Source organism: Anabrus simplex, chromosome 1 (genome assembly GCF_040414725.1).
Source record: "Anabrus simplex isolate iqAnaSimp1 chromosome 1, ASM4041472v1, whole genome shotgun sequence".
Taxonomy (NCBI): domain Eukaryota; kingdom Metazoa; phylum Arthropoda; class Insecta; order Orthoptera; family Tettigoniidae; genus Anabrus; species Anabrus simplex.
This window is the reverse complement of record NC_090265.1, coordinates 865,982,915-866,009,887: the sequence shown is the minus strand read 5'-3', so window position 1 is coordinate 866,009,887 and position 26,973 is coordinate 865,982,915. Positions and strand designations below refer to the sequence as shown.

General features: G+C 39.9%; 1 protein-coding gene across 1 annotated transcript in view; it reads right to left on the bottom strand.

Moving 5' to 3' along the window:
- Positions 1-18,879, bottom strand: part of LOC136857659 (zinc finger protein 836) — a 66,896-nt gene extending 48,017 nt beyond the window's left edge. Inside the window, exon 1 of the mRNA XM_067136484.2 lies at positions 18,579-18,879. The gene's annotated coding sequence lies outside the window, so the exon portion shown is untranslated. The remainder of the gene's footprint in view (positions 1-18,578) is intronic.
- Positions 18,880-26,973: the final 8,094 nt, after the last annotated feature.

Here is a 26,973-nt window from a genome sequence, read left to right as displayed (position 1 = left end):
AATATTGAAATCAGCCCCATCAGTCTATCTTGGTTTTTTAATTGATTTACTATTTCCTCTATCAGTTATCCGCTCTTTCGCAGCATCGGGTATTGAAACAGATCTTGCATCAGTAGAGAGAAAAGGCACTCCTTCCTCTGGTATCACACCTTCACCATCGTAACTAATCCCGATTCTTTCATTATTTACAAGCTTCATTTCAGCACTGACACATAACTTTCGAGAGAGAGATTATCAACAAGCCCACCATCATCTTCATCAGCAGGAGCCCTCATCTGTAAGTACATTTACATAGTGCGGTTCCACAAAAATATCACCATCGAGATCTTCAGTCAGTAGCATATCCAGTGCTTCTAAAAGGGAAAATCCCTTCCTGAAATGAAGATGTATGAATCAGTATAAAGTATCATGATCTGACAGCTGCAGCTATTTTACTGAGTATAAGCGCCTAGCGTTGCCATATGGCAACGCTAATGATTCAACAAGCACTACTACGGCATTGTGCGCCCGTACTGTTTCAAATGCTTACAACATATATAATGAAGTGTGCACAACACTACTGTAAACATAATCCAATGAAAGAACTTCACTTATACATTTTATATCCTTCTTACGTGAAGCCGGCAGCCATTTCGCAGGAATCTTAAAATAACCAAGAGTCCACCAGTCTTTATGTCATAACAATAGATTTTAAAACGAAATAAACATGATTACTAGATTCCACAAACCCTTCTCTAACTGTCGGATGACACCACAATCTTCCAGATTATTTCTTGTTGCCTACAGCATTAAAAGAAAAAGGTGCGAAAATCGTTGCCATATGGCAACGCTAGGCGCTAATGGGTTAAAATAAACAAAACATTAACGTAAAATGTAGGCATTGTGCATTGATAAATGATTGCGCAAATGTGAAAAGGAAGGTCTAAGAAAAAAGAGTCAAAACTTGGTTTTTGAAAAAGTCCTTGATAGATAGCAACTTCTCCCTTTTAACCCAATTCCACGATGTCATATCCCTTCACTTACACAAGCAGACATCAACTGACATTGTTTCCTCCTGCTGATTCATTTACTGCAGCGGCTCAATCGTCATGAACCCTTCTGAATGGGGGACAAACTTTTCCTGTCCTTTAAGAATGCCTCCTTCTCTTTTTCTTCTTCTATTACTTCACCCTGTGTCACCATTTCCACAATATCATTCGTTTTTTGCCATGCATTCTGTAATGTCCTCTGAATTGACATCATCACAGCCCAGTACTCTTTCCAGCAACAAAACAAGTTTATCGTATTCATCTTTCACTTTGGTTTACACACTGATTTAAGGGTGAAATATCGACTACCATGGCCCGAAAGTCCATCTCCATGGCAAAATGGTCAGCATGCTGGCCTTTGTTCCAAGGGGTCCCAGGTTTGACCCAGCCGGGCAAGCATTTCAACCTTCATTGGTTAATTCCAACAGGTTGGGGCCTGTGTGTGTGTCGTCTTTAGTATTAGAATTCGTCCTAGGTAGGGCCGCATCCTCACAGATACACAGGTCACTTATATACAGCACCAACTCTAAAGACCTGCACCGGACCTCTTCAGAGGTCACACGCCATCTATATATTTAAAATACTAGACTGATTTTTGTTGCATCGATTTTGAGAGAACGGCTGAACAACTGAGATCATAATGCATTCTGACGAAAGCTCATGGTCTGTAGATTTGCAGTGTGTCATTAAAAGCATAAAAATTACTGGTGTGTATTTTTAAATTATTAAAGAAAAATGTAGCATTCTCACTGGTCAGTGTGCTCGCCAGTACTTCCAGGCTGCCTGAACTGTGAGAGCGCTGAGCAGGTGGCCCGATAGGGGAGGTGTAAAAGATTAGAAACACGGGCACAGTCTGACATCTTTGTATACAAACATGCCGGGTGGTTTACTCCTCACTCTGCGCTCATAACAGTGCTCTTCACCCATCACTCATCATTCAAAGTTGCCCATAGCAGGAGACGAACCCTCACTCTTCTTCATTAAACAGGGAACATTTTCCATCCAGTTATGATTGTGCAGCATTCACAAGATCACATTGTGTTCTTTAAATTTAATTTCACCGGGCGAGTTGGCCGTGCGCGTAGAGGCGTGCGGCTGTGAGCTTGCATCCGGGAGATAGTAGGTTCGAATCCCACTATCGGCAGCCCTGAAGATGGTTTTCCATGGTTTCCCATTTTCACACCAGGCAAATGCTGGGACTGTACCTTAATTAAGGCCACGGCTGATTCCTTCCAACTCCTAGGCCTTTCCTATCCCATCGTCGCCATAAGACCTATCTGTGTCGGTGCGATGTAAAGCCCCTAGCAAAAAAAAAATTTAATTTCGTTTTTATGTAAATGTTCGTAGTTATCTGTGTACATAATGGTTAAGTAGAATAGCAACAGTGATAATAAATTTACAGTAGCAAGCAAACTGTACTTGATTTCAAGTTCTGACAGAAGGTACACCGTGCATCCAATTAATAAGAGAAGGCAGAAATTCAATTAATTCCACCATTTATACCAGGAAATGAAAAAAAAGGACCCATTGAGATTCCACGACTATTTAAGAATGTCAATGTAGACATTTCAATGTCCAACTCCTTGGCAGAATGGCCAGCATAACCTATATCTATATAAATAAAATTGTAGGGGGTCCGCTGTCTGTAATTTCTTTTGTTTTGCCAATTTTTCAGATATTTATCCGTTTTAGGTCAACTCAAGACCGAATCGGTGGTTTTTACGTTTCGCGTCTGTCTGTCTGTTTGTCTGTTCCACCATCACATCGAAACGGCTGGATAGATCTCAACCAAACTTCATATTTAGAGTATACTCATCCCGGGGAAGGTTTCGATATGCATATCATTTTAAAATCTTTGAATACACGGGGGGTTTATAGGAAAACCAGAATGGTTTTTCCACCATCACGTCGAAACGGCTGGATAGATCTCAACCAAACTTCATATTTAGAGTATACTCTTCCCGGGGAAGGTTTCAATATACATATCATTTTAAAATCTTTGAATACACGGGGGTTTATAGGAAAACCAGAATGTTTTTTCCACCATCACGTCGAAACGGCTGGATAGATCTCAACCAAACTTCATATTTAGAGTATACTCATCCCGGGGAAGGTTTTGATATGCATATCATTTTAAAATCTTTGAACAGACGTGGGGTTTATAGGAAAACCAGAATGGTTTTTCCACCATCACGTAGAAACGGCTGAATAGATCTCAACCAAACTTCATATTTAAAGTATACTCATACCGGGAAAGGTTTCAATATGCATATCATTTTAAAATCCTTGAATAGACGGGGGGTTTATAGGAAAGCCAGAATGGTTTTCCCCCATTTTCTCTTATACTATTGATTTTCTGTAAACTTCGTTTACCGTACGTGAAACGTCTCTTCATTATAAACAACTTTCGTTATGTTCATAATTTACCTTACTCTTCACATGACGGAGAAATTTACAATTTTCCGCTGGTATCATGCTCTGCATTGAGTGACCGACAGACCGACAACGAACCTACAGGTTACCATGGCAACGTCTCTGACTGCATGCCAACAGGGAAGTAACGTATTGCCATTTTCCTCATCATGCTTTTAAATTCGTGGTTGTTCCTTAGGTAGAAGGCAAGAGAGGCGTCAATCGGCCTATCTGCGGGATATTGGCGGAATATCGTTGGATGTTATAACCGCCCTCGAATAGATTAAATAATAACACCATTAGTCATCATCTTATTATTTGTTTACCTAGGAATCACTGGACCTAAATTTCTCCTCTTTTACCGCTTTATTATATCCATAACTCACACTAGCATAATTTATTGAGGGGCATTTGATTTTCCAATACATTAACTTGGCATTTACATATTTGTCGTTATCCGACTGTCCTCAGTTATAATCCATTTTCTATTACTTTCAACTTTCTTAACTGTATTATTTTCTTCCTTAATTACGCCGTATGTACGCGAGTGCTACAAACTACTGGATGTATTTCCACCAATACTCATATTTAGAATACACCTGTCCTTGATAGGTTTTAGGGCAAATATTGTTTCTAAATCCCTGAACTGACTGGGGGTTTATATGAAACCGAAACAGTGATTTTGCACTTCCACAAAATACACACAACCAACGTTAATTTAAATCTACCTGCCTAGGTAGAAATTAATTTCTAAACCTTTTTTCTCATGTGCATCATTTCGATACGAGGACTAATAAGGGAGACATCATTAACGGACCGTTTTTCTGTACAAGTCCCATCGGACTTAACTCACGAGCAGGTGCGTGTAAAGCGTATTCCTTACAACTTGAAAACTACTGAAGACATTCGAACCAAAATTTATATTTAGCATCCACCTGTCCAAAGGTAGGTTTTAAATGTAAATAACATTTCATGTTCCGGAATGGACTGGCGGTTTATAGGGAACCGAAATGGTGATTTTACTCTTCCACAATATATACAGAACAAGACCAACCTGACTGGAAATCGACCAAACGTGATGGAATTCCACCTCTAAACCTTTTTTTCATGTACATTTTTTCGTCAGGAGGATTAATAAGGGAGATATCTTGAATGGTCAGTTTTGCAGGTTAAGTCCAACGGACATAGCCCAAAAGGTGTTTTACATGGAGCAGATTCCTTATCTATATAAATCAAATCGTAACGACTATGTGTCTCTACACTGACTATTTTGGCGAAATTTACGTACAGCTTTCCGTTTAAGGGGTAATAATGACCATCTGCATAATTTTTGGTTTAGTTTCCTAAAAGTCCTAATTTTTACCCGCCTCGCCCAAAATCCAGATTGCGGCATAATCTGCCAGAAGGAAAAGAAGATAATTGAAATTTCACAAAATTATACGTTTTAGCCTGTAAGGAACGGAAAACATCCATGATCATCAAATTTTTCACTTTTTATCCCCGAAGAATATCGAAATATGCAGGCAATTTTAATTATGGTGCAGACCTTCGGAAATTGCTATCACATAACAGATTGCACAATCTCCGTTCAATTTGGAATGATCTACAACCTTGGTCTTATGACTTTTTGTCGTATATGTATCCCTTTTACGTTTCTCTATTAATCGATGTTAAGTAAATTTGGACTTTTCACATGCATAATTCATACTTTCAGTCACTTATAAGAAATATAAAATCATCAAACTCTTCACGAAAATTGGCCCACCCAGTAGCCATATGTGAGCCAAATGCTATGTATGTAGCTGTCACATAATTATCCGAAAAGTAATGTAATGTGAGATAATCTTACAAAAACGTTACCCTGTTGCACGTTTCTAACTCAATCTGACCCAAGAATAGATGACATATCATAGGACCAGCCATTTAGGCCACTAAATCCGGCGTGTCTTTTGGTATAATCCTTTGTCGATTTGACGTACGTTTAGTAGCAGTTAATATGTAAATGAAGGTCTTCAGTATTGTAAACACTCATATACTTTCGTATGTCGATTTATATATATTCACTGATGTCGATTTGTAGCGATTGAGAAAGGGTGGGTCTGCTATTATAATCAGTACTCCCCATAGCGACTTTGACTGGCAGTATGAAAGGGTTCCTTCTCCAACTCCTGTGTAACTGTCATTAGTAAGGAAGGCCTACAATTGTAATGAATAGTTCACTTCTCGATTTGACTTGCAGAAGGCAAGTGAGCATGCAGTTTTGTTTAAAACTCCCCTACCCGATTGTGTTTGGCAGTAGGCAAGGGTACCCGCCATTATAAAGAAATGTCCTCATCTAAAACGTGACTGGCATTAGGCATAGTGGCCTGCTATGTTGATGGAAACTCACCAACTTGGTGTGACTGGCAGTAAGCTGGCTGGAAGTAGGAAAATGGGCCTGACATTATAATGATAACTGCACAACTCAATTTCGAGTGATAGTAGGGTAATTGCCTGCCATTATAATAAAAACTCCTCAACTGTAATCTGTCTGGAAGTAGGAAAAGGGGGCTGCCATTTTAACGAAAACTCCCCAAATCGATTCTGTCCGCGTAGTAGGCAATGGGCCTGCAATTATAATGTAAACTTCCCAACTCGATTGTGAATGGCAGTAGGCAAGTGAGCCTGCCGTTGTATCATAAATCCATAACAAACACTTTACATTGGAAACAACGTACGGGGACCTCCCCATGCTCTTTCTCGGATAACGCTAAGAGACATGCAATTTTAAAACAATCTTATTTACTGCATGTTCACTATTTACTTCGATATTCGAATACAATGTAGAATACCGTAGCGAAGCACGGGTACATTCGCTAGTATAAGAAATAAATTGACAAGAGGGCCTTTTCAATACAATATACTGTATAGTAAATAATATTAATTCAGTCATGGGACTAGTTTCAGCGACTTAGTGGTCATCTTCAGCCAAATTAAATTAAACAGATTATGGTTTTTTTTTCCTTTTTTTTTTGCTTTACGTCGCACCGACACAAATAGATCTTATGGCGAAGATGGGAGAGCGAAGGCCTAGGAATGGGAAGGAAGCGGCTGTGGCCTTAATTAAGGTACAGCTCCAGCATTTGCCTCGTGTGAAATGGGAAACCACGGAAGGAGAAAAATTATTTATGAGACTCACCTCTAATGTCTGATGTAGATCAAGCACTAACTCGCTGGAGGAAGCAGGCAAGCCATGTAAACAAAGGCATGTATAGGGAACAAGTACTGACTTCTTGTAGGAATGAGGCAATGTAAAGAAAGGGGTAGATAGGGAGAGGAGGGGAGGGGGTAGAGAAGGGAGGGGAAGGGAAGGGGAGAGGGAGAAGGAGAAGGAAGTGTCTAAGGTGGGGCTGAAGGATGCGGAAAGAACGCTGCTGAGAGGGGAATTTAAAGAGATTATAAAAGAAAGAATTCTTTCTTTCTGAGACATGATTACTAAAGATAGGAACTGAAAGGTCAAATAAAGTGTTTGATTTCCCTGAAATTTAATTTAGATTGAAGTTAGGATTGAAAAACCGTTCCAGATGGATAAAACAATTTTTCATAATATTGAGCATGGGGCCTTTTTGTATAACTTTGAGAATTTTCATGTCTTGGTTGATATTAGTGAACTTATGGTTAGTATCACCCATGTCCTGTCCGATCACCAAAAATCTGTTGTATTTCAGGGCGTTAACATGCTCCAAATATCTTGTATGGAAGCTCCTAACTGTTTGACCGACATAATATGCATTACAATTATTACAATTGTGTCAATAAATACCTGACTTGGTGAACTTATTGCTATGATTAATAAAATTCAATTGGTATTGTGTAAAATATCTGTGTTTCTGCTACAAGTTTTGAAGGCTATTCTGACGTCATGCTTTTTAAATATTTTTGTGATTTGGTAGACTTGTTTATTATTAAACGTATAAGTAGATAAAAAATGAAATTTATGGCTTATAAGAATGAACAAGCGCCAAGGCGTTCAGTTCAGAGGGTCCCGGTTCGCTTCCCACCCGGGTCGGGGATTTTAATCGTATGTGATTAATTCTTCTGGCTCGCGAACTGATTGTTTATGTTCATCCCAACACTCTCCTCTTCATATTCAGAGAACACATCACACTACCTACCACTGCAGAACATGCAATAGTGATTACATCCCACGTCCTAGCCACATGGGGTTGGCGCCAGGAAGGACACCCAGCCGTAAAACTGACTCAAATCCACATGTGCGACACAGTTTGCACCCGCAACCCCATAGGTGTGAGAAAAAGCAGTAGAATAAGAGTAAGAATGCAGACATGTCAATATTTGCTAAAATTAATTGAAAGCAATAGGAAACCACGGAAGTACAGCAACTAACATATCAACCTTATTTCGATTAAAGAAAAACTGGTCATTACAATTATAAACGCAGTAGTAATGTAATATTACTCTCCATTTCAATCTTCTTCTTTCTTCCTAGGGGCTTTACGACGCACCGACACAGATAGGTCTTATGGCGACGATGGGATAGGAAAGGCCTAGGAGTCTGAACGAAGCGGCCGTGGCCTTAATTAAGGTACAGCCCCAGCATTTGCCTGGTGTGAAAATGGGAAACCACGGAAAACCATCTTCAGGGCTGCCAACAGTGGGATTTGAACCAATCTCTCAGATGCAAGCTCACAGCCGCGTGCCTCTATGCGCACGGTCAACTCGCCCAGTCCCTTTAAATAATGTAATCTGTATTTTATCAGAAGATTACACTTGTAGAATATAAAGACAATATTAAACAAGTAGGCTACTAATTTAATATTGATATTTTACCTTCAATGAACATAGGCCGATAATATTATGAGTAGGCAGCCTTTGCCTTGAGTCAACCAATCACAGAACAGCACTCAACAAGCACATCGCTCCAGAATCAAACCAATTTGATTCTTGAGGGAGGAATGTAGAGAAGAGGGACGAGTGAAGTGCCAGCATGAACGCCACTATTGAAATATATGGGTATGTTTCGTATCCCTTAGCTTTGTGTGTGAAGAGAAAGCAGTGATGAACGCTGAGCGAGGAGTAATCCAACCAGCATGTTCATACCATAACTCATCAGCTGTATTTTGTGGACAGGAATAGTCGTCGTTTTACTCCCCAGCAGTTGAACAGTGCACATTACACCCAAAATTCCTCTAAATTTAAATGACAGTTCAGTGTCTGGATTAAAATTAAATTCCAAAGCAGCTGATGATATTCGATAAGCATGGCTCAATATGGGATAAAGCTCCAAAGGCAAATAGTCATTCATTAATGTGTGTGAATCATCTTCTACAATATATCATAGGTAACAATATTCCATTCATTCTGGTGCAAAAATTATTATTCTTGGGGGAGATTTCATAAAGGTTCTGCCACATGCTTATCGCCAAACAATTATTTCGTTATAGTTGTATTAAAAAATTGTCTCCTCTTTGACCCTTTTACAAAATATGCTGCTTACTTAAAAATATGCAGGCAAAACCACAAAAAAATGGAATCTGCCCAATTTTTTTTTTTTTGCAAGAAACTGGTAAAGGCGACTACTCCTCTACAGATGGTGATGGATCAAATGTTATCAAACTGCAAGCCAGAATTTTAGCACATGATATCATGATTGAAATTTATAGCAAAACATCCACTACTGCCAGAAAAGACATAATTTTCTCTAAAGTTGCCATTCTTAATTAATTTGAAAGTTTTTGGGCTTATACCTGGTAATTCAAAACGATACACTAGCGTCAACAGATAATGAGGATAAAAGCTAGCTACTTCATTTTTCCTACATAATTCTCGAATTCATTCGAATCAATGGTTTGCCCCCACATATTTATTACTATTATTATTATTATTATTGTTATGGAAATATTGTGGATCAGAGAGGTGCAAGATGATGCCGGGGTGAATGGGCGGACAAGGAAATGATTGGAGCATAAGTTAAAGCACTAAATCTTGAAATTTTATTTCTTTCCATTTTTTCTTTTCGATTTTAAGACTTGGAACAAACAAAAACAAACAAGCTTGTCAGCTCTGATAACAACAGCGGACTATTAGTCCAAAAATCAGGTATAATAACAAGATGAAACGAAATGTCGTACCGCTTTTAGTGCCGGGAGTGTCCGAGGACATGTTCAACTCACCAGGTGCAAGTCTTTTGATTTGACGCCTTTAGGCGAACTGCGCATCGTGATAGAGGATGAAATTATGATGAAGACAACACATACACACAAGTCCCATGCCAGAGACATTAACCAATTAGGTCAGAATTCCCGACCCTGCTGGGAATCGAACCCGGGACCCCTGTGACCAAAGGCCAGCACGCTAATCATTTAGCCATGGACCCGGACAAGAACAAGATAATATGTAAGGTATGAACATTATAGTTCTGAACAGCTACGCTATTATAAAGAGCATGTTTGCTCCACTAATTTACATCTAAGGAGACTGAGCTCCAAAAGTTACTACAGTCCAGGCTCTCCCCCCGATTTCACTTGGTCAACTCTTGTTCTTTTCAGACCCCGGCGGTATTACGTACGAAGGCCTAGGGAGTCTTTCATTTTCACGCCCTTCATGGCCCTTGTCTTCCTTTGGCCGATACCTTCATTTTTCGAAGTGTCGGACCCCTTCCATTTTTTCTCTCTGATTAGTGTTATATAGAGGATGGTTGCCCAGTTGTACTTCCTCTTAAAACAACAATCACCACCACCACCACCAGTCCAGGCTCTCAGAGGCACAAGCTTCTTATAAAATTACGCCTGATAAACTTCAAATACTGAGTTTACAGTCACTTCTGCTCAACAGTCTTTTGCTATTTGCTTTACGTTGCACCGACACAGATAGGTCTTATGGCGACAATAGTACAGGAAAGGGCTAGGAGTGAGAAGGAAGCGGCCGTGGCCTTTATTCAGGTACAGCCCCGGCATTTGCCTGGTGTGAAAATGGGAAACCACGGAAAACCATCTTCAGGGTCGCCGACAGTAGGATTCAATCCCACTATCTCCCGAATACTGGATACTGGCTGCACTTAAGCGACTGAAGCTATCGAGCTTGGTCAACAGTCTTTTATATACTCGTCTATCAAGAGTGCCCAAACTAAATGGCCTTAACTTAATGTAAAAATAAAAAGTTTAACACGATCCGCCATGGACAAAGGTTAGGAGGCGAAACACTTGCACTCCCTTTAGAAAAACTCTTAAAACCCTAAATGGGCTTAGGCCCAAAATTGCAGAGGCTAAGCCTATAATACAGAGGGGTGACTAAACGAGAAATATTAAATGCAGAAGGAGAGTGAATAATTTAGAGGTTGAATGGAATCAACACAGAGTGAACACTCTTTGTTCCTTTAATTTACATGTTTCCCAACAGGTATTTGAACAGAGTCCTCAGACTTCCTGAAAATCTACATTTAAAACCTAAAATTAAAGAAGTTTGAAACCTTCCCCTTAAGCTATCTGCCTGGAGCTATCACACGTTAAGAAATTCTGCCATTACCTCGAGTAGTTAGGCCTTATAAACGCCGACCAGCAGCCCCTGCCTCCTAATCACGCCACACTCGCTAGACCGGAACGATCAAGATGACAATACGACCCTAAAGCGCCCAGCTTTTATAGCATTTCCTAGGGGAAGTTTCCAGAACTCTTCCCAGATAGGCAGGATGCCTGCACACACCCCCAATTTTAATTGGCTAGAGAAATATACACGAAATTCCTGATTGGTTCTAAGGAAGAAAGAAGCCATAGGAGTTTTTACAATTTGTTTTACGTTGCACCGACACAGATAAGTCTTATGGCGACGATGGGATAGGAAATGGCTAGGAGTGGGCAGGAAGCGGCCGTGGAAAACGATCTTCAGGGCTACCAACAGTAGGGTTCGAATCCAACATTTCCCGGATGCAAGCTCACAGCTGCGCGGCCCTAACCGCACGGCCAACTCGCCCGGTAGCCATAGGAGTGTCGAGAAGTTTGACACATGAACAAAACAATCTTCACAAACTTAAGGTTTGCCACCTTTAAAAATAGAAATTTCCTTAAGAATTAATTGTTCTCAATCCGCCAGAGGAGGCATAGGCTGATGGTAGGGACATCTAATGGTTGAAGGTCCATTACATTATACATTAGTTCCCAGATTCATAGCACAGATGGCCTTCTAGAGGGTGCGCAGATCAATGGAACGGAGAAGATGTACCCCTGGTACAATTATTATTATTGCCCAAAAGAATTTTCCAAGATCTTACCAGTGATATGTTTGGAATCTCTTCCCATGGTTTGGGAACCATCCTTATGACATTTATTTCAGAGTGGTTAAGTAATTTCAATTATCAATTGCCAATATCAACAAACCGAGAAGACATCGGCGATATTTTTTGTTTTGCTACAACTTTATAGCTTACGTTGACTGAATTGTAATGAAGTCAGTAGTTAGTTAAGACCAAACATCGGTTTTCTTCAACACATAAACTGTAGTTGCATAAACAATTAAAGAAATGATTCATGCTATATATTCACATGGAATCGATCGCGTTAATAATACATTGATTTTACTATCATACTTACTGTATTACATCAACCATGTTTACATAAGGAGAGGCTGTTAAATCTAGCGTTTTTCAAAAAATTCTTTTGTCTATTTCTTTCAGAGGTGGAAATGACATCACAATCTTAAGCAGAAACTTCTGCACTTTTCTCGTTAGTATAAATGCATGTTCTATCATACCTAAAAGTCGCATTTCTTTCTTTTTCTGGTCTGTACTTCATATATATTTTTATTATAATACGTAACAGTATTTACTGCTAGACTTGTAGAAAGTGTACCTTACCCTATTTTCTTACAGTTTAGAGTATTGTTCAATTTGTCCAGTGCCCAGACTTTTATTTGAATTGTTTGCCTATTCATTTTCCACCCTCTGCTGGTCCAAAGAGAACACATCAACTAAGGTTTTGTGGTATATGTAACTCGCATTGGTAGTCTTATTAAAAATACCAGCCACATCATTAGAGTAGTGCTGTCAATTCTGCATACACTGTTACTATTCAAAAGCAAAACAAATTCAAAGGATGGGAAGTAACGTCAATTGAAATTGTACAATCAGGAAGGAAGCATTTTCTGTCTATTGTGAAACTGTACAGAAATTTTGACTAGATGGCAAGGAAGCCAAAGTTGAAGTTTGGTTGTGTCTGCAGAGCCATTTTAAATCACGAAGGGCTATTGATGAGAAACGATAGCCAACAAGTTTTTCAAAGCGATTGCTTAGACATGGTGTTGATACATGAATTAAATTGTTCTTGTTTGGATTGAGATTTTTTCATTTAAGTTATGTGTTATTATTACTCCAAGATATTTAAATTGAGTTACTATTTTGATTTTATTACCATTTATGGTAACTTCTTTTAGTTGTGTTGGTTTTTGGGGCATAATTTCTGTTTTTTTCAAATGATATTTTGAGGCCAATTTTATTCGCAATGTTTTGAAGTTCTGATATCTGGGTTTATGTTTCTTTTATGTCAACTGCTCGTAATGCTAAATCATCGGCAAAACCAAGGCAATTTATTTTGATTTTTCGGCCAATCTTTATTTCTGGGGGACATTTCCTAAACCATTCCCTCATTACCATTTCTAGAGCACAATTAAATAATAGTGGTGAGAGCCCATTTCCCTGCCATAATCCAGTTTTCATTTCAAATGACTGATATTTCACCCCTAAACTCCACTTTTGATTTGGTGTTGGTGAGAATCAATTTTATCATGCTCATTAATTTGGGGTGTAGTCCCAGGTTTCTTAAAATTTTAAACAGAGATTCTCAATGGATGCAATCTTCCCAATATCTGATCTCTCTTTTCTGTCATAAACTTCTCAATTTCTGGAGAACTGACTGAACAAAGATGAATAACTGGATCTACCACGAAACTTATTTCCTTTTGCCATTGAGAACAGCCTTTAACACTGGTGGGTACTAGCTAAACACAAAAATAATTTCACATGCAAATCTGTCAGTTTCTATTAATCTACTACTAAAAATCAGGGACACATACCTGGATAAATATGTTCTTCAAATTTGAATTGCACTGAATCTCAATCACCTCCGACTGCATACAATCTGGCACATTTTGTATGTTAGTTGAAATAAGGGGTGAAAAAGAAAAGTTGTTTTCCAAAGATTAAAATCTTCAAAATATTTTTCAAATTCACTCGTCATCCATCCACGTTTCCTGGAGTACTTTTTATATGAAACAGGTTCCCTTATACTGGTTTTGTATGCCTCACAAGTCAGGAAGAATGTTAAGACTTCCTTATCAGTATTTCCCAAAAGGTGGTGGCGGTGGTGACTGAAGATGAAGTATAACTAGGCAACCACTAATCAGAGAGAAAAATTGGAAGGGATCTGTCACTTCAAAAAACGAAGGCATCAGCCAAAGAAAAACAAGGGCCACAAAGGATGTGAAAATGAAAGACTCCCTAGGCCTCGGGAACCTAATACCGCCGGGGTCAGAAAAGAATAAGAGTTGACCAAGGTAGGTTGGATAGGATAGATGAAAGTGAGGTGCCTGGCACAAGTGGAAGCAATGTCAGGACTCAGCTAAGGGCCCCGTGGTCACCAACCCCCCACTCCTAAGTTGAGAGCCCCTGAGGCGCCTTTCAGTCACCTCTTACGACAGGTAGGGGATACCGTGGGTGTTATGCTACTGCCACCACCGACAGGGGAATTTCCCAAAAGGAGGGTAACTTACGTTCATGTACGTTATAAGTTCATCTTTTCCTTAAAATCTCAAATCCGAATCTGACAAAAGGCCTATGTGGTTGTGTCACCTCACATGCCTGGCACCAATTGATGACTCCAGCATTAGAAATATCCTGCAGGCCATACTCAGAAATTCAGAAAGTTTTCTTATACAAGACAGACAAGATCCATTATTGTGGTTTATGTTCATTGTGTTATGTGTGCTAACAAGTATTGAGTAGTTCAGCAGTATACTCAAAACAGTGTTTGGAACATATTTTTTGAGAAGGAATCTTAATAGTCATAGTATGCTAGCCAGTTTTCACCTCTCTCTCGCAAAGTATTTTTCTAATAATCATGGCTGAAACAACTCGATAGTCCCTCACAGGATACTGCACCAATAAGAACATCATCAGTTATGGAAGAAATCAGCTATTTCTATTAAAATCGTAATAAAATTTTAGATAACATTAAATATCAGAAATTCCATTTAAACCATAATTCATCTATGAGCGCACTGAATGTTGGCTGCTTTCACATATTTACCTAGTACAAGTGGGGCCACAAATTTAACAAGTCGGTTAAATGGTGATATTAATTTGAGCACGGCATCATGGAATGCTTACCTGTCTTGAAACACGCATAGTTCTGACTTTCCAGCTTGTTCTATGGTCCTTGTATGCACTCGGTAATGACAACTACTGCCCTATAGGCCTATATAACTTGCTGCAGTGACGTTTCTGTGGTTCATCTTTAGTCAGTTACATTTTCCCATCAGTGACATATGCAGCTTTAATTTATTGCAGCGACATTTCCGTAAGCCAATTGCGGGTAAAATAAATTACATGAAACAATACCGGTATCTGAAGTGGCACAGAAAAGAGATCCTTCCTTTATGCTTGCCAGGGACCCACAAACCTGCTCCTAGAAGTATTTTTAAATAGGCCTACATACAAGTATTAAAACAGAGACTGTGTAAAAGTCAAAAAACGCTCGACATAAATTCAAATTTCCATTCGGTAGACTGGTATAGCTAATACAATATTACACTTAGTATGTCCTTTGGACCATTGCTTGATATACCATGGCAAAGATATCATGATATAGCCTACCTTCATATCCATATCAAAACAGCATTTCATTAGCTAATTAAGGCCAGTGGTTGCAAAGACAGGGTAACCACAGCTGGTCCTAGACTCTGCATTCAGACTGATTAACTGAGCAGAGGAGCAGTGGCCACAGCTTTACTGTGGCTATTTGCCTCTGCATTCAGGAGACAGAGATGGGCTGATCCCCACCATCGCCTGTCCTGAGAATGGTGTTCCTTCCTCTTTCACTAAGGCGAATGCCAGGGCAGTTCCTAGTGTGGGTTAAGGCCAACACTCTCACCTTGACCACAAATCTCTTTCTCCACTACAAATTGCCTGGCCTGAGAGACGGCATTACCGTCTAAGAGGTCCGCTTCCCCTTCAGGGGAGGAATGAAAACATTCAGTAGTAGTAATGATAATTAAGTACAGGAAGGCAGTCGAGGTGTACAAACAATACAGAGGTCTAAGTTTGAAAATGCTCCATGACAAAATAAGTAACCTCAAGAAAAATATTTAGCCTATGAGCAAGTCCTAACCGTTTGATTAATCTCTAACATTTTCAATCTTCTGGGGAAAGTATGCTTTCTAACTCAATGTTAAGTAAAGTTAACATCGGCGAGGACATTTCTTTTTTCCAGTAAACAAAGGTTTTTCACCAAAATTTTAGATTTAATAATAATGAATTAAACACACTGGGTACTTTTAACAAATAGTGGTTATAAGGTCCCTTGAAAGTTATCATCGTTTGCATAGAAGTTCAGGGAATTTATCCTCTCCTTACAATCGATCCAGTGGTACTGAGGGCAATACAAGCCGCAGAGAGTACAGGAACACTGGGTTGAAGCATGATGGTAACCTCGTTGGTGACAAATTCTGTGATGAAAGCCATGCGCTGCAGTCCGCGTGAAGACATGTCGGAGTTCAAAGTTGGACTCTTTCCATACATCTGTGTTCATTGCTGGAGTTTCATAGAAGTCTGGATCTATTGCTGCAAGCTTTTGCTGTCTTTGCTCGATGTGGGCTTCATATGCTGGGGTGGATTCTAGATTATTGCTTATCATTATCTCCCTTATGAAAAAGTCTGTGTCTACCAGTTTGTACACTAACCGTGTCCGAACTGTTCTGTGTAGTCGTAGTGCTCTTTTCAAGTAGGTGGCTTTCACAGCTTCCAGTCTCCCCAGGTTGGCCATAGTGAGGTGCTTCCATATTTTGCTGATGGCATAGCAGGCTATAGGAGCTATCTTAATGTTAAAGAGAATGAGGGCGGATCTTACTGATAGTTTCTCAATGCTCTTTATTTCAAATATGGATTTGATCGCTGCGGTGCAACGTTCCTCTATGTGTTCAGTAAACGTCTTCCCAGTTACTTGCAAAGTTAAGCCTAGATAACGGTACGAGTTTACCAGCTCTATTTTGTTATTGCCGCACTCAAAGACATCTTCTGTGGAGATATTTCCTCCTCGCCTAAATTTCATAACTTTTGTTTTGCTGGTATTTATCTCTAGATCATTTCTCAGTGACCATTCGTTTAGCTTATTGAGTCCTTGCTGCAGGGATTTTCTGTTTTTTGATAGCAATATCATGTCATCAGCGTACATGACCATTGCAATATCTTCCGAGGCCACCTCATTGATGACATCGTGAGTCAACAGATTAAAAAGCATTGGGCTGAGAGGGTCCCCTTGGAGTACGCCATTAGTCTGGGTTATAAGTCCAGACCGGCCTACTTTATCACTAACCGTAAGCCAGTTAGAACTTAGTATATCTTCCAATAAGTGCAATAGTGGATTCCCTGGTCCTAAGATAAAAGATAGTTTCCTAAGTAGAATGGTTCTGGTAACTCCATCGAACGCTTTAGTGTAGTCCACAAAGATAGCGTATACGAAGCCTCCAGATATGCTTGTAGCATCCCATATAATGCTAAGTACCCTCTCAATTGCTTGGATTGTTGATCTACCGACAGTAAATCCATACTGTTCTTCTGGTATGTACATCATGGCTTGTGGTAGGATGCGGTCTAATATTAACTTGGTAAATACTTTAAAAGGAGCACATTCGAGGGCTATCCCACGATAGGAATCTGGAGTCCTTTGGCCCTTTTCCTTTATATAGCACCTGGATAGTAGATTCCCTCCACCTCCTAGGGATTTTCCTCTGTACGATGCATTCATTGAATATTGCTGTCCATATAACTACAGTTAGAGGAACTGATTCTTTTAGCAGCTCGTTTGTGAGGTTGTGCGGACCTGGCGCTTTTCCTTGTTTACATCTTTGAAATGCATTCCATACTTCTTCCACTGTGATTGGCACGATTGGATCCTGCTGCGTGGTTTGAGTCTGTGTGACGGCCATTTGGGTCATCCTGTTGGTTATCATTTCCAATTATAATTTAATTTCTGCACACATTTCCTTCATAAGTATCCTTAATGAACTTTCTTTTACATGAAAAGTTAAGTTGAGGGTGGGGTTTTTATTTTTCCTTAGAGTGTGATTTTGCACGGTAGCCGATCGGTATCAGTCAACTGCATGTTCCATTTATCACTAGACTTAAATATGTAGTTGCCAAGGTAATTTGATTAACCTTTGATATTGAAGTGCCTAGGCCTGTAAGGAAATTATGTACGAGTGATTTGATTCCGAACTATACCTGCAGTCTTGAATTCATTAATTTTTCACAGAAGAAAATTGAGTTGATATATTAAGGTTTTGAACTCTCATTTGATTCCTAAACTTGCATGACAAACTGCATTTGCACATATTTATACTGACATCCCAGTAAGATCAGTTATCTCATACTATAGTGCGATATTTGAATTCACTGGTCCACAACCTGAATAATCACTCAAATACAGTAATAGAAAGTTATATAACGACTAAAAAAAAAAATTTATATTTCCTACTCGAAAGAGTCGTACTGGAGTGCTCCGTTTTTCTTCTGCAACCAATTCTTTAATGGAAAATAATACGCATTCCAATAAACAAAAAGGCTATGAAGTGAAATTTGATTCACCAACAAATTAACTATAATGTTGATAAATATAATAAAATAAATGGGAGTAACAAACAGGACATGCAGCTGCCCTATATCATTAGGATATCCATTCGTGACCAATCATTAGGACGTGAAAGTGACGGTAACAATAGCTGCAAGAACATGGCGCTTGGTAATAACCCATGGCATATCAACTTCCACAGCATAGTTTGCCATCAACAATTAAAGGCAAAGAAGCAAACCTATAATGAGCAAATTATACGAACATATTAATAAATAAACAAATATATGACTACTCATATACTTACTGCAGAATGGAGAAGAAATTCGCCAATAAAAGAATGATCAGAAGATTGGTAAATTTTCAACTAAATGCACGAGTGTAATTTTCAAAATTCGTTGCAATTTCAAACAAGTTCCTTACTAATTCAATTCACTCATATATAACAATGTATACTTCTATTTAAAACGTATGTTTGTTCGAAATAATAGCACGCATATCCCACTTTTTACAAACATGTACTTTTAATTTGAATGTTGGACATACTGATTTGGAACAAATTACAATACACCGGCAAATAAAACAATATAGCGATTCCCGTGATCAATATAGACATATATCATTAAAGAAAAACAGACCATCGAAAGTAAATTAAAAATCACGTTTGACACTAACACTGTATCATAGTTTACATCTCACAATACTCTGTGAGGCATATCTACATCCCGCAAAGCTAGGTGGTATCTCATAATCTGAACAACTCAAGTTGCACTCGGCAGTTTCATCCGGTTCAAGAAAGTGACCCTTAATTTGTGGTGGTAACCATGCACTGCCAACCTTATCTATACATGGCGGAGATTTCGATTGTATCCCCTTCAGTTTGGTATTAGCAGTGCAGTGAGCTAGTTGTACCAGTTCGTGTGCTGCGTGTGATTCCTACTCGAAACAGCCGTATTGGAGTGCTCCGTTCTTCTTCTGCAACCCATTCTTTAATTGAAAATAATACGAATTCCAATATGCATCCCTAGCTAGTAAGAAGTGTCGTTGCCTACGAGAGATACAAGGCCGGGAAGTGGACCGATAGAAAAGCGGGTCGCAAGTAGTTTTACGAACGTCCGCTAGAGGTCTCGACATCGTGCTATGTTGCTCGCGCGAAATACATTCAATTAATAGTACATGTTGGTTTTTAAAGACGTAAAAATCTACAAATAATGAAGTTAGGACCACCTAAATGTGATTTCGAGTGATTGGATGTAAAGTAAAGCACATTTAAGTGGTATTTGGAATTATTTTAGGCGAAGTCAATTGCAATAAATAATAAAATAATACATTAAAAATGACATGATCTTCCAACTTAAAGGCTCTGTCCTGAAGTTCGTTTCCAAGTCATGAGCATCTGTAATTGTATGAGCTTCATTGTCGAGTATTGGTTTTAAAAGTTTTGTAATGAGAGTTGCAGTCAGTGCTCTCTGATTACACTTGTCACATTTGAATGCCTCAGTGAACTTTGGAACAACAAAAACGTCAAGTTTTTAAAATTAAATTCATATTTCCCAGATAACGTAATGAGTGACGCGTAAAATTCAACATATTTTGCAGGGAGTAAACAAATTTTTGAGGGGTAGCGTAATGCTCCACGATCTTTCATTCTAATGAGGCACATCAATGGACTGTCAGTAGTGGCCTAGGATATCTGTCCCAAGCATGATTCACAGTTGGAATTTTTCTTCCGCAACTCCGACAAGATAACCACATAACATGGCAAAGGAAGACAACTCCAGAGTGACAGGTTTTTCTGAAAAGGTATGGTGTCATTCTTAATATCAATAGTATCTAAGATAATATAAAACTAGCGAGCGAGTTGGCCGTGCGGTTAGGAGCGCGCAGCTGTGAGCTTTCATCCGGGAGATAGTGGGTTCGAATGTCGGCCGGCAGCCCTGAAGATGGTTTTCCGTAGTTTCCCCATTTTCACACGAGGCAAATGCTGGGGCTGTACCTTAATTAGGGCCATGGCAGCTTCCTTCCCACTCTTAGCCTTTTCCTATCCCATCGTCGCCATAAGACCTGTCTGTGTCGGTGCGACGTAAAACCAATAGCAAAAAAAAAAAAACCTTTCAGATATTTCGGGCCTATTAAAAATAGTACATCTGAAAGAAAATACAATAATCGCCAGAATTGATTAGTTACCTTACCTTCGAGCCTCTGGTCAAGTAGGCCTATTTCCAGAACTGTTGCTGATCAGGATTACGATTATAGTTTACTCTGGACTTGATAGCCATTTCATCTATAATAAGGGATCCTAACGTTTCCTCCACGCATGTCATATACATGGCTTCGTAATGGAGGTTTTCTTTAATGAGGTGGTGGTGGTAATGATTATTGTTTTAAGAGGAAATACAACTAAGCAACCGTCCTCTATATAACACTAATCTGAGGGAGAAAAATGAACGGATCCGACAAGTCGAAAAATGAAGTAATCGGCCAAAGGAAGACAAGAGCCTCGAGAAAATGAAAGATTCCCTAGGCCTGGGGAACCTAATACCGTCGGAGTCGGAAAAAACAAGAGTTGACCAAGAGAAGTCCGATAGGATAGATGAAAGTGAGGAGCCTAGCACAAGTAAGTGGAAGCAATGCCAGGACTCAGCTAAGGGTCCCGTCGTCGCTAATATACGCTCCAAAGTTCAGAGCCCGTGAGTCCCCTTTTAGTCGCCTCTTACGACAGGCTGGGGATACCGTGGGTGTTATTCTACCGCCCCCACCCACAGGGGAGATCTTTAATCAGGGATGTCATTCTAGGTTTTCCATTCGAAAAGTCAATATAGGCCTAATTCTTAAGTGTCTTTTGACGCGGTAATCGGAGGCAGTGAAGTGATCTAATGAATCTGTAACCCATAATCTGAAGTCTCAATATTTAAAATGTAAATTACAGACTCTGGATGACGTCCCAGGCGACCAAAGCGAACCTAATTTCCCCCCTCTCTTCCCTCCCACCCCTCTGTCCGGATGTAGCAATTATCCACTTCTCCTTTAAAACTGGATCGGCTGGAAATGATTGAAAACTCCAATTGTTCTCCTTTTTCTTTTTGACAAAATGGACGTACAGTACGATATAGGCCTACCATATTTTATAGTGTATATGAAATTCACTTGGAGTTCATTTGAACACTAACAGTAAGTGAAATCTATAAGTAAACGTATTAAAAACACGTTTCTCCATATGTTATTGCACTACAGCACATGCAAACTATAGCACGATGTCGAGACATCTGGCGGCGGTACTGCGAACCTGGTTGGGGACGGTTTTTATGCTCAGAACTAGCGCACACTTCCCGGCCTTGTATATCTCGTAGGCAACGGAAGTGTACAGGATGGATGTCTCCAATGGAGGAGGTGGTCAGTTTGCAAGGAATAGTTTATTAGTTAGTAGGGAAGACGACGTCCCTTTGAATTTAGAATCTTTTGGAGACCCCATATCTCAACAAGCTACGAACGATACGATATCCTCACAAAGAATTAGAAATTATAGTAATACCTTACAAGTCCCAGTGGAATAGGAATATTATTATCATTCACATCGTGGTCCATACATTGCCTTTATTGAGTCGACTGAAAACAAGAATCTTGGTCAGCTGCATCCTATGACCTTGGGACGACACTTCTATGACAGGGACATTTTTAAGCAATCAATTTCACGTAAGGGGAAAAATAGGCTACAGATTGTATTTAATAAGGCCGAGCAGACTAATAACTTCTTAAGTAATTCACTTCTTGAAACATTAAAACTCAAGGAATATATTCCTTCGTCAAACGTCTTGCGTGTGGCCAATATTCGCGATGTCGATAAAATCTTATCTGACGAGGACATTCACATGTACTGCACATCAAGGGTTCCCGTCAAAGCAAGTCCAAAGACTGAAAAGGAGAGTGGTTACTAATGATGCCACTGATTATCTTCCAACAGGTTCTATTAAAATCAGATTTCGTTCTCAACAGTTACCACAGCAAGTGTCACTCTTTCGGGTGTGTCTCCGTGTTGAACCTTTTATTTCTTCACCCATTATTTCTCGTAAACGTTTACGTTATAGACATGCTCTAAAACAATGTAAGGCGCAAGCATTTCGTTGCGGAAAGTGTACACTGGGACACACAACTGAGCAGTGCAAGGCCCAATATCACAAATGTGTGTGTTGTAAGGGTAACCATTTAACCAGAACATCGATCTGTCCAGAGCAAAAATATCAGCAGGAGATCAGAAAAGTGATGAGTGTAGAATATATTTAATTTCAAGAGGCTAAAGCGAAAATCACATTACCAGTGTATCACCCACAACAAAATCCTCAGGACTTCCCACCTCTCTCTCAAGATGCTCCCTGTACTTCCAGTTCCCATGAATATCCGCGGAAAAGGAAGTTTACGCAGGTAGTACAGAAAGCTTCAAGACCCATGCCGGCACTAGGTTTTGGTAAAAAAGGATCATATGGCGTTGCTACGTCAAGAAACATTCATTTCGCCTCAGACACAAAACACAGCTGTACTTCTACGACTACTACTTTGTCAAACACGGATCCCTAGTTAACCGACCTTGCAGCAAGATCAGCATTTATGTATCTGATATATGTTAGCTTTCCCATTTCATCTTCCCGCCACATTCCATTTAGAATAAATAGATTTTCAGAGGCACATAGTTCTACGAGTATATCCCCATATACATTACGTTCTTTATCCCCGCTATTTCTATTACCTTTCATGGCCCTTTTCCTTCTTTACTATATGCTGGAATTGACTCCCCAATTAGTGCGTTCCAATCCCCAACATAATAATTCCTGCTTCTTCAAATTTACCTCTCATTAAGTTAATCTCATTTATTAAATCCTCAAAATATCATATTCGTATATGGTGACACCATAGAATGGTTATATATAAAGCCGATGCAGGTATCTCCCTGTTTACTCCCTTCCAGTTTCAGTTTGATCCAAACTACATCTTCCATATCGTTAGGTACCGGTAATTCTTCTACCTCATTAATGAACTCCTCCTTCATCAGAAGTGATATTCCTCCAGGAGTTCTCCCTCGAGCCCTTCCCTTTCTTTTCATTACACTTCTCGTAACATACCCCTTCCACGATAAAATCTTCCATTTGGGCATCCATGTTCCTAAAAAGGCAAATACGTCAACATTTTCCACAAGCTCAAACACTCCATCAGTCCCCAGTTTACTTAATAAGCCTTTTGTATTAACAAAACAAATTCTCAGTACTAGTTATTTCGCTTTAATGTTGTCAGAAATGCTTCCTGTTTTGCTACGTTTTTAAGTTAAGTCTTAACTCAATACGGAGCCCTTCCATGAAGTTTATTACTTTAAACGTGTATTTATTGTTTTATCAATTTGGACTATACCTCCATAAGGAGAACTATAAATTTCCCCTAAGTAGGTTTTAGCAAACTTGTCGGCACGTGCTCCGTTCCTGTTTCTTGCGCGTCATCATTTCTTCTTCCGTGTTGTGCTGGTACCGCACTTCCTTCTCGCGCCAAGGCTTCCAACTGGGATGACTAGTAATTCTTTCTCCAGCCATCGCCTATGATGAATAGTCTTTTACCCCTTATGAACGCTGTAAGGTCCTCTATTCTTGCCCTCCCCATGTGAAATCGAACTCTTATCTCCTTTCCTTCTTCAACTCCCAGGTCTATCTGGAACCAAACTTCCGTCCCTTTTAAATTCCTGGCTTCCGAAGGATTTGATAGGTTTTCATCCCGGATACCAGTTGTACATTAATCGGCCTATCCCTTGGGTCATTACTATTCTCTGCACGTCATCCACATCGGATTCCGTGCAATTTACTTTCATTCCTACCGTGAGCACTTCCAACACAGAAGCTAGTAACGCCAGTTTTCCCTCGCTTCTATTCTCCCATGTATGAAGAGGCATCTGCTACGTTGGACAAACATTGACCTCCGGATCTGCATCTCCAGCTCCCGTGTGCATTGCTCCAACACCAATCGATGTTCCTTTGCGATTTCCATTTCCTTCTTGTATTTATCCAGCGTTTCTTTTATACCTGCCATGTCACCCCTTGGCTATCATTCATATCCTGAATGTTCTTATTCTGCGCCGTGATGATCTCCCTCGTTGTGTCTGTTTAGCTGACCTTTCTTCTTACCTCCTTATTTTATATATCCTCCCAATTCAGTGGGCCAAGGTTGCTTTCCACTGCTTTCCATCGGCCGATGACCGATCGGTAGAGTTCTAACCCTATTCCCATTTCGCTTACGCCACAACACTCAGCACTCACGCACACAGGTATGTTTCGCTTGCAGGGCTCCAATCCCACATTTATATATGCAAAGGGCTCATTTATAGCAGGGAATTCAACAAATTCTCTTCTCGTTACTTCAGAATTTGCCAGATGAATCGCCAATATCCCCCATTATTTATCAATTACAGGAGAGGATTGCCCATATAATAGCCCTTCATGATTCGCGTTTTAAAATGGAACGCAAGGAGTCTAATATCTAAAAAATATGAACTGCAGTTATTGATAAAAGAAACTCTTGCTAACATACTTGCCATAAAGGAAACATGGTTTTCTGCTGTCAGTAATTTTCATATTCCAGGATTAAATCTTGAACGAAAAGATGATAATGGCAGTACAGGGGTAGCGATCTTCATTCATAAGCGTATTTCCTACCATCTTTTTAATTTTCAGTATCAAATACCTAACACGTTTGTTCTTGGCATCATTTATAACATTTTTCATTTGATTAACATATACTGTCCGCCAGATGTGTATATATCAGCCCCTCAATGGTCCAGGTTTTTTGGACAATTTGATCCGTTAGAACTTGCCATTATATTGGGCGATGCAAATTGCCACCATACGTTCTAGGGAAGTGAGAGGGACACTGTTAAAGGAACAAATTTATTATGCGAGTCTCAATTACATGACTTCATTATTCTAAACGATGGTTAACCAACGAGAATTTCTCCACCGGGTGCACCACCAAGTGCAGTTGATCTAACTCTATCTAGGTATCATATGACCCCCAATATAACATGGCAGACGCTTGGTGACACCCACTCTAGCGACCACTATCCCATATGCGTCACACACGGTAGAGGTAACTCCCGACTGATATTGTGCCATTACACTGTCCTAAGATGATAGTTAATGGAGCTAAAATGGACGCAATTATCGATATCAAACATGATGCATGAACTCAGTCATTCATATCAAGGAGATACGATGGAATAGAAAAGATCAATATGGCAGTGGTAGAGACAAAGAAAGGATTCAGCATTGTTGAGACACTGTACTACACGTTCCTTAAGCGCAGCAAACCGAACAGGTTGTGTCGTGTGTAGGTAGTGTACTTCGTGTGTTTTTGTGGTGCCAGTCAGTGCGTCTCATCTATCGTATAATTCCACTGTGTGTAATACGTGTAATGACAGCCTCGTGTAGAGGAGTGGTATTATTAGACAATTTAAAGTTGCCTATAGATAATGAGGTCACAGTGCCCATGGACGACGAGACTTTGGATAACCAGTCTACCGGCCAGCTTCCTCAGGAGGAAGTACATGATAATCAAACTGCTCACCGTAGTAAAAACGCCACCACTTCCCGCTACACAGGAGTTTTATACCCGGGAACACTATGGGCCATATATCGTCTTAGTGGAATTTTTAAGTGATAAAATGTAGGTCAACTCCATCCAATGGCTTTAGGCTGACTTTATTATGATAAGGACATGCCTGTAAAATCTATTACACGCAATGGGAGAAATCGTTTGCAGGTTGAATTCGGTTATGCTGTTCAGGCAAACTAATTTTTGCGCCATGATTTACTCGAAACCATCCACGCAAGAGCCTAAATACCAAGTTCAAACATATTCCGTGTTGGAATTATACGTGGTGTGGATAAGAACCTGACAGAAGAGGCTATTCTCCAACACCTCAAATCAACTGAAAAGGTAAACTCTGTCCACAGGCTCCATCGTAAGGCTGTTCTCAATGACACCATTGACTACATACCCACCGGTTCCATTAAGGTGGTTTATCGCTCTCAAAACCTTCTACGTCAAGTATCACTCTATGGCGTCTATTTAGATGTAGAACCATTCATTTTCACCCCAATTATCTGCAAGAAATGCCAGCGATATGGCCATGCCGCACGACAGCCTCGAGCTCAAGCCTATAGATGTGGCAGGGGTTTAATGCCGCATGCTACGGACCTATGCACCGAGCAGATCAGAAAATGCGCACACTGCAAAGGGGACCATCCAACAGGACACTTTACATGCCCGGAACACAAGCACCAGCAACTTGTCAAAAATATGAATAATGAGAACATTTCTTTTCCCGAAGCTAAATCAAAAGTTTATCCCCCTGTATATAATCCTAACCAACATCCACAGCACTCCCCCCCCCCCAGCTCTCCAAGGAATCATACTTCCCTTCCAGTAAAAATCCGAGAAAACGTAAGTTTACTCAAGTTCTTAAGCAGTCCCCTCGACCTGCACCCACTCCTGGATACGATAGAGCTGGTCATATGGCTATTCTAAGAGATCCACATATTCCGCATATACCGCCTGTGAGTATAAACGCTCCAACTCCACCTCCTCCGCAGCCCCTACCCTCCATTCCTACTACTAACGATATTCGCCCTATCGCTCTATTATCACACACTGAGCACCCGGTCCACCGCCAA